At 39.3% G+C, this 9331-nt stretch overlaps 1 protein-coding gene across 1 annotated transcript in view; it reads right to left on the bottom strand.

Annotated features, from left to right (window-relative positions):
* PLCL1 (phospholipase C-like 1) overlaps positions 1 to 9331 on the bottom strand; it is a 405823-nt gene that overhangs the window by 252233 nt on the left and 144259 nt on the right. The window lies entirely within an intron of this gene.

The raw sequence follows: 9331 nt of genomic DNA, 5'->3' as shown, positions 1-9331 counted from the left end.
GGACTTGATTCTTAGAAAGTCCCATTCATCTATTTTTTCTTCTCCTGGTTGTAAATTTTTCAGAATACTTGGAAGACTCTTTATGTTGTGGATTAGAGTTCCTTGTTTTTCAATGCAGCATAGTATCCCATTGTGTAAATATACCACAGCTTTTCTATCCATTCGTTTGTTGATGGGCATTTCAACACTTGTTCATTCTCAGTGAGTCAGAACCAATGCACAGCGGACCCTCCAGCAGGTTTTCAAAGATGTCATCTTCTTTCCTACCCCCAAAATCCCATCCACCCACCAGTATCCCACCCCACACCATCCCTCCTGGTACACCTGGACTAAACCAACAACATTACTAACCTGGAAAATCACGTTTTCTAACTTGTCTCCTCCTTCTATCTTATCTCATTACAAAATGCATAGCACACTCAACAACAAGAAACTTAAACTCAATTATGTCATTCAAAATTCTCCCTACGGCTTCAAACAACACTTGAAATAGAATTACAAGTTTCCAAAGGCCCCACATCCATCATTCCCAGGCTGCTCATCAGAATCACTTGAGAACTCTTTAAAAATGCCGCCAGATTAAGTCAGAGTCAACAGAGCTGTGCTCAGGCATTGTTCAGGTGCATGCTTTTAGGTGAGCATTTAGGGTAGAGAGCCACACTTCTATGTGCCCTGCCCTCTCTCTTCTGCTGTGTTTTCATCTGCTGCTCCATCCCCTTAATTCACTGCACTGCACCCTCATTACTGCCTTCACCTGGCACACAGCTTCACTCCTTCCCTCCACTGCTAAAGAGCTCTTTCCTATTTCAGCCTTTTGCTCTCCTCCTCACACCACTGATCTTCACATCACTGACTCCTCATTCTTCAGGTCTCCACTTAAACCTCACCTCTTTGTAGAGAGGCTCTCCACAATGACTCTCCACCTCTACTCTATTCCTATACCTTCTACTACTCTACACCTTCTAACCTACATCTCCCAGAGTGGTTTCTTTGGCAGCAGGAGCAGCCAAAAAAATCTTGTTAAAAAATGTATATTTCCAGTCTCCATCTCAGCCCTGTTATATCAGAAACTGCAGAGAAGGGCCAATTCTGGTGATTCTGATTCCCAGTAGAGCCTAAGAAATGCATAGATACTGGTATTGAGACTCAGAAAAATATCGGTAGTGAAATATATCAATAATATAACTATTAATAATCCATCCCTCCACAATTTATTGCCTGAGTTTATCATCTTATATATAGCAGTCATATTAAGTTCTTATGTTTTGTAGATTTTTCCTATTATTATCTGTCTCCAACCACTCCACCCTACCCCCATTCCCTGACTCCCCACCAAAGTCTAAGCTCCAGGAAAGTGTGTGTTAACAAAGATGGTGAGACTTCATCTCATGTATTTTGGACATCTTATCAGAGGACTCAGCCCCCACAGAATGATATCATACTTGATAAGAAAGAGAGTTAGTTAAAAAGAGGAAGAACTTCAAAGCTAGATTGACACAGTAGCTGCAACAGTGCAGCTCTTTCCCACAGAGCAATAATTGTGAGAATGGTACAGGACTGGAGAGTCTTTTACTCTATTGTGTGTAAGGTTACTACGAGTTGAAGCCAGCTCAACTGGAATATAGCAGTACATATATTCTAATTAACAATGGGTGATTAAAATAGTGCCTGGTCATTATACATAGTAAGTGTTCAATAAATGTTGAATGAATGAACACATAAACAATCAACCTATCTCCCACAGAGAAAGTAAGAGTTTGGTTTGGTTTGTTTTCCACAAGAAACAGTGCTTCTAGGGAAGATGTACATCGTGATCTCTAGCATAACATTTTTTTTTAAAAAAAAAAAGTTCTAGAAATCTTCCCATGAAACTAACTGCCTCTGAAAGCCCACAGGCAGGTCAACTGTGGGTTGGTTCTGACTTGATGATACACAATCACCAAGTGGTTAAACATTTCCTATCATGGGTTTAACTGTTCTCAAAAAAGCATCTGTCAATCTAGCTGTCCCATAATTATCAGTCTTATGTTATTTTCTACATATTGTAAATGCCAACGTCTTTGGTATTAATGATGTAAGATTAGACAGTTCTGTGATGCTGTGATCATACCCCATGATGTGATCTGAGATGTGATCCACTAATCAGTTTAAAGGGATCAAAGAAAGATGCAACATGCTTAATTGAGTTACAGCTCTAATCTAATGTAAAGAAAGTTTCCTTGAACACCTTTTGGCTTATCAGAAAAAAAATAGGAGAGAAAAGTACTCAGAAAGGAAGAAGCCTCAGTACGCTGAAGGGAGAAAAAAGGCTTTAGTAGATCTAATTCTTTGGAACCAAGTCTCTGTGCTGGTAACTCCTATACCCTAGAGGCACAGAGCAAGAAAGTCTTCCCCTAAAGCCAGTAGCCTGTCAATTCAACCTTGTCATACTAGCACTAGACATGTAAGACATCACCCAACTCTGCCTCTTGTTGGAAGGGAATCTTTTTAAAGGCTGACTACACTTGGCTCAAGTAGGAGTGGCATCCACTTCCTAAACAACATGCCTCCGGAAACCCTATGAACTTTGATAAATGTCAATAGTTGTAGAGGGGCTTCAGGTCTTTTGTTCATAGAGTCATTATGAGTCGTGCTCGACTCAATGGCAATCAACAACAACACACTTGACTCACAGGAATATGTAGTGACTGTTACCTAAGACTAATGATTCTAAGAATTCATTAAATCACAGGCAACCTGTCAACGCATTTTTAAGAGAAGACAAAACTGCAGTCGCTGATGCTCAAGAGGTCATCGTGAAAGCACAGACAATCCAACCCTTCTCCCTTGACTAGGAACCCTGGCAATGGTGGTAATCTTTTGAGATATGTGCCTCTTCCTAGCCTACATCTTCACCTCTAGTCTCACTAAATGAAAAAAAAATTATCTATATCATTGTTTTTTAAAAATATTTCCATGATAGTAAGGATCTTCATCTATCATTTCTCACCATCTGTGACTCCTTTTCTGGGAGGGTATGTTCGTGTAATATCCCTCAGGCTGTCACTCTCTAATTGATTGTCATTATTGTTCCCACTGCCACTATTTGTCCCAGTTTGTGTTTCACTTTTGACTTTGGTTTGATGTTTTCTCCTTCAAAGTTATTATATTTTGTAGTCAAACATGTTTTGTTGTTGTTATGTTCCATCAAGCATGACTCATAGCAGCCCCTGGAAGAGCCAATCGGAACCCTGCCCTAGCCTGTGCCATCCTCACCATCTCTGAAACACTCAAGTCCACTGCTGAAGTCACCATGTGAATCCATCTCATTGGAGGTCTTCCTTTCCTTCGTGATCCCCAATCTTTTCAAGCATGATGTCCCACTCCAATGAATAGCCTTTCCTAGCTACATATCCAAAGTATGAAAGACAAACCTTCCCATCTTTGTCTCTGTGGAGCATTCTAGCTGTACCCTCTTCAAGACAGCTCTGTTTGTTGTCTTGGCAGTCCATGGGATAGTCAGTACTCTTCTCCAGCATCACAACTCAAAGGTATCAAATTTTCTTCTGTTATCCTTATTCATTGTCCTGTTCTCTGATGATTGAGAAGACCACAACCTGAATTAGGTACATGTTAGTCTTCAAACTAACATCATTAGGGCTTCTGAATTTCATGTCAATAAATAGAAACTCCTTCTCTATTTCAAGTATGTAAAAATATTAATTATTTCTCCACCAGTACTTATATGGCTCAGTGGGTTTTGGTTTAAACTTTTGAACTATGGAAGCTCATTTTGATGTAAGTAGAAAATGAGTTTTATTCTTTTCCAAATAGCAAGTCTATTTTGGAAACTATAATCTCAGAGTCTAGCATTGTAATGTTGCTTATGACTGATCTTCAATTCATGGGTTTTTAAATAGTTCTGGCTCATATTCAACAACATATATTAACAAAACGTGGGTATATATCATTTTATTGTATTATCATAGTATATCAATGTAAATTTTAATAAGTAAAATAGGTGACTATTAATACTTATTAACTTACCGTTAGTTCCAATAAAATAGCAATAATATTGTTATGTGCCATTGCATCAGAAACAACTCACAGCTGACCCTCTAGTGGGTCTTCAGAGGCTGTAGATCATCTGGGGCGGGGGCAGGGGAATTTCTCTTCTTTCTCCCACAGACCAGCAGGTAGATTCAAACCGCACACCTTTGGGTTGGCACTACAACTCCTTCCAGCAAGTCACCAGAGCTCCCTTATTGCAATAATAGCTCCTATTAATTGGGCCATTACAATTTTTAAATTATGAGTAATTTGAAAGGTAATTAACTAATTGAAACATAAAAGCAAGTTTACTAGTAATTTCTTTACTCATTTTAAAGTCAGAGAGAATTAAAAAATCCTCAGTGTCATTGAGTCAAAATCAGCAGATAGCTGACTCTCTAAGGGATTTTCAAAGCTGTAAATTACATGATCGAGATTACCCATCTTTCTCCTGAGTAGCCACTGGCAGAATCAAATAGTCAGAAAGATGTGTATATTGGGGCCAGCACCACAACTCCCTACAAACTCAATGTCACATGACTAACAAGTGACTTGAATTGACTAACAATTGGCATTGAAGCCCTGAGTGGCCCATGTTTTAACCACAGTATGCTTGAAGTCTGCCTCTCAGAATCTAGTTCACAAAATAAAGCAATAAGCTATCATAACATCTGAAAATTATATACCTTTTAGTGGGACATTCTGTATTTCTATTTTTTTTTCTTTTTAATCTGAAAATGGAATGAAGTATCACAACAACAAGATGTGCCTTTCCCACTTTAAATCTTATCCACCTCTCTGTCTCCTACATCTATTAAAAAGCAAACCATTTTTAAAACAAAACAAAACAGAAACCCCACCACTACCTGGGAATTCCAAGCACTCTGCAATGCCTTTGGCTAAAACATCTGATAAAAGAACTATGAAGGCTCAACACAAGATTATTCAAAATTTTCTTTTTCCTCCATTGTTTGCCATTGAGTCAATGCTGACTTGTAGCAACCCTATACAACAGAAAACTGCCCCTGTAGGGTTTCTGAGGCTACAATCTTTACAGGTCACACTGCAAGATCTTTTTGGTTAGCAGTAAAGCACGTAACTATTGCTCTACCACATTCAAGTTCCTTGAATTTTATGTTTCTTATTATTGTGAACCACTAAGTTGATGCCAACCCATAACAGCCCTATGTAACAGAGTAAAACTGGGTTTCCTAGCTGTTATTCTTAAAGTCTTTTCCACTTTGCCACCACTACTGGGTTGAAACCACCAACCTTTTGGCTAACACCCCAATGCCTAACCACTGCACTACCAGGATTCTTTTTAATCTTATATAAACCCAGCAATTCTGACTCCTGGCAACCCTCTATTTGCATTTCTAAAGTTGTAAATCTTTACAGAAAGAGACTGTTTATCTTTTTCCCATAGACCTCCTGGCATATTTGAACCACTAGTATCTTAGAAGGATGGGCATATCTCCTCCCATGCACTTTACTGTCTTTGAAAACCTGCTGGAGGGTCAGCTATAGGTCAGTTCTGACTTGACAGTACACAATAACCTCTTAGATCGCAGTGTACAATGTGGTGGATTATTCAGTACCGGTTTTCTACTTGCTGTGAGTATAATTCTCACCACATGGCAAGATAGTGTTTGTTGTTGTTTTTGCATGCCATTGAGTAGAGTATGTCTCGTAATGACTCTTAAAACAAGAGATCTGAACCCAGTCGTATCCTGTGTCATCCTCTGACACACTTGAATCCATTGCTGTAGTCGCTGTATCAATCCATCTCACTGATAGTCTTCATCTCCTTTGCTCATCCTCTACCTTTCCAAGCATGATGTCCCTTTCCAAGGAATAAATAGCCTCACCATCTTTGCCTCCAAAAAGCACTCTGGTTGCACTTTTTTCCAAGACTTATCTGTTGTTCTTTTGACAGTCCATGTAAATTCAGTACTCTTCCAACACCACAACTCAAAGGCATCAATTTTTCTTCAGTCATCTTTATTCATTTTCCAGCTCTCAGATGTGTAGCAAGTGATTTAAAACACCATGATGTGACTCATGTGCACCTTACTCTTCAAACTGACACCATTGCTCTTCAGTATTTTGGAGAAATTTCTGGCAGCAGACTGGCCCAGTGCAATATATCACCTAACCTCCTTACTGATGGTACCAAAAATGTTGATTGTTGATCGAAGCAAGATTAAATTATTAACAACTTCAATTCTTTCTCTAACTATCATGATGTTGTCTACTGATCCAGTGGGGAGGACTTTAGTTTTCTTGATATTTAGATGTAATCTGTATTGAAGGCTGCTGTTACTGTGTACCGCTGAGTCAGAACTGATCCATAGTTGACCCTCCGGTGGGTTTTTAGAGGTGGTTAAATGAACAAGAGGAGATTGCCCATCCTTCCATACAGCAGCTGGTGGATTCAAACTGTGTGTCTTCTGGAATTGCAGTGCAGCTTCTTGCCACTATTTCTCTTTATCTATCGTGATGCTGTCTATAAGCCAAGTGGTGAGGAGAATAGGCAAATAAGATATGTAGATTGCTAAAGTGGGGAACTGGTTGATTCTGACATTCTTTCAGGTTTAAATTAAGCAAGATTAACAACAGAAAACAGAAATTTCATTGTTGTTGTAGCTGTTGTTGATTGCCTTTGAGTTGAGCACAACTCATAGCGATCCTATGAACAAAAGGCCTGAAGCCCCTCTGCAACTATTGACATTTATCAAAGTTCCTAGAGTTACTGGAGGCAAGGTGTTTAGGAAGTGGATGGCACTATTGCTTCATACCTGTCATAGAATGTTACCGGTTGAGTCGCCTGCGATGAATAGCAACCCTATGTACAGCAGCTCTGAAACCTTCCCTGTTCTGAGCCAGTCTCACTAATTCTGACACACCAACCCCCACTGCCCCAGTTACTGTATCAATCCATCTCATCCCCGGTCTCCCTCTCCTGAGCTGTCTGTCCACCCTTCTGAGCATGATGTCCTTCTCCAAGGACCAATCTCTTCCAGCCATGTGCCCAGAGTAAGTGAGGCAGAGCTTCAAAATCCTAGCTTCCAAGGAGAGACTTGATTTCACCCTTTCCAAGACAGACAGATTTGTTTTCTTGACAGTCCGTGGTATGTTCAAGACTCTTCTCCAGCACCGCAACTCGAAGGCATCTATGCTTCTATCATCCTTAATCATTGTCCAACTTTCTGAAACATAACAAGCAACTGAAAAAACCATGGCCCAAATTAGGTGCATCTTTGTATCTAGACTGACATCGTTACTCTTCAGCACTCTGAAGAGGTCCATGACAACAGATTTTCCCAATGCAATTTGTCTTCTGATTTCCTAAATGCTGGTATTAAGAGTGTTGATTATGGATCTGAGCAAGGTATAATTGCTAATAACCTCAATCTCTTCTCCATCCGTCATGATTCTGCCAATTGGCCCAGTGGTTAGAATCTTTGTCTTCTTGATGTTGAATTTTAATCCATATTGAAGACTACAATCTTTGATCTTTTGCAGTAAATGCTTCAGGTCTTCTTCAGTTTCAGCAAGCAAGTTTGTGGCATGTGCATATTGTAAATTGTTAATGAGTCTCCCCTCCAATCTTTATGTCACACTCCTCCTCATAAAGCCTTGCTTCCCAAATGATCTCTTCTGCGAATAGATTGAAAAGGTACAGAAACAGGATGCATCCCAGATTCATCCCTTTCTTGATTTTGAATCATACAGTGTTTCCTTGCTCTGTTCTGAGGCCTGCTTCTTGGTCCAAGTATAAATTCAAGCCACGAGTTGCAATGCTTAAGGATGCTATGGGCAGAATATTGAATGATTCAAGAAGCATTAAAAGCAGATGGGATGAGTATACGTTGTACCAAAAAGAATTGGCTGACACAGAAGAATTTCATTACTAGTGAAAAAATAAGAAATAGAGAGTGCAGTTCATCCTTTGTGTCATAGATTCCTGGTCAAAACAGGGTAAAACCAAGATGTGACAATTGCAGTGAAGACAGTCACAAAACCAGAGACTGAGTGTAAGAGAGAGCTGAACAGGGTCCACTGACGCACAGAGCCACAAATGAACACCTTGACTTAGCTTAGTGGTGGAGAAGGAGTGATACATAATGGCAGAACTAAAAGAGACTTGAAACAGCTGTGTGAGTATGAGGCAGGGCCCAAAACCACAAGGCTGAGTCAGAGGCTTGCCTGTGAGCATTGAGACGAGGTTGTCCTGGATAAAGAATCACATCCGGAATGTTTCCAACCTGAACTTTAAACTATTACTTTCCTAATAAACCACAAATTTGAGGGCATTGTTTCTCTGTGACCAATGCAATGAATTATTAAAGCCAGTAACAAAGTAATGAGAGCTGAAAGAGAGACAATTGTTATTAGAACTACCGTGACATGTGGAGGGGATATCTGTCCTTATAGGAACTAGCTTTGTGCTGTTGGAGGTCTTGCTGAGGATTCTTCCCCTCCATGGACTCAGAAAAGGTCAAACTCGATAGTCCACAGCCATCCTGTTTTTACACAGCCCAACATGGAGCTACACCACTGGGGTTCTTTTAAATTGTGTATGGTCTCTACCAGGTTCAAGGCTTAGTCTATTAAAAACTGAGACATCTTGCAATAAACTATTTGTATGTCCATAATGTCAAGGATACATCAACAAAGCACCTCTTCTTTTCTCATTTTTAAGAGGATTCCAGAATCTTTTTACTGAGGTGACTATACTTATTAATGAAAAGTTCATGAGAAAGATTCACATGCTCATTGTGTATTCCTAATTTTATTTCCTAAAGATGATCAATAAAACCTTTTTTCCCCCATTGTTTACTCAATGATATTTCTGCTTTGAAAAAGCAATTTAACAACTAGATAAGAAAACTTATTTTTTAATTAGGAAAGGAAATTACTGACAGCAGGTACTGGTAGAGGTTTGGAGTGATAAGAACAAGGAGCAGGAAACCAAGTGGGTAAGGAAGAAATAAATCATTCTGGAAATTTGGGGATGGGGGGACGTGAGGAATTCAGTGAATGCAGAGATAAGGATAGAAAATTTTTAAGATAGGAAAGAGATGTGTTTTTTCAAAGGCAAAGGAAAAAAAGATGTAATAAAAATGTTATACGATGGTAAGGAGATGGAAATTAGCTGTAAAGCAAAAAATGAACAAATATCCTTTGTCATGAGGGAGCTGTTTCTGGCAAAATGCAAAGGAAGATGACCTTGTAGAAAAAAAAATCTAAGGTGACTAAACAGCAATGATGAAGGATATTTTCACACTAATTTAATAAT

The sequence above is a fragment of the Elephantulus edwardii genome, unplaced genomic scaffold (assembly GCF_000299155.1).
Source record: "Elephantulus edwardii isolate Elephantulus edwardi_28Jun2011 unplaced genomic scaffold, EleEdw1.0 scaffold00075, whole genome shotgun sequence".
In the NCBI taxonomy this organism is placed as follows: domain Eukaryota; kingdom Metazoa; phylum Chordata; class Mammalia; order Macroscelidea; family Macroscelididae; genus Elephantulus; species Elephantulus edwardii.
Note: the sequence above shows the minus strand (reverse complement) of the source record. Positions and strands in the feature narration are given on the sequence as shown.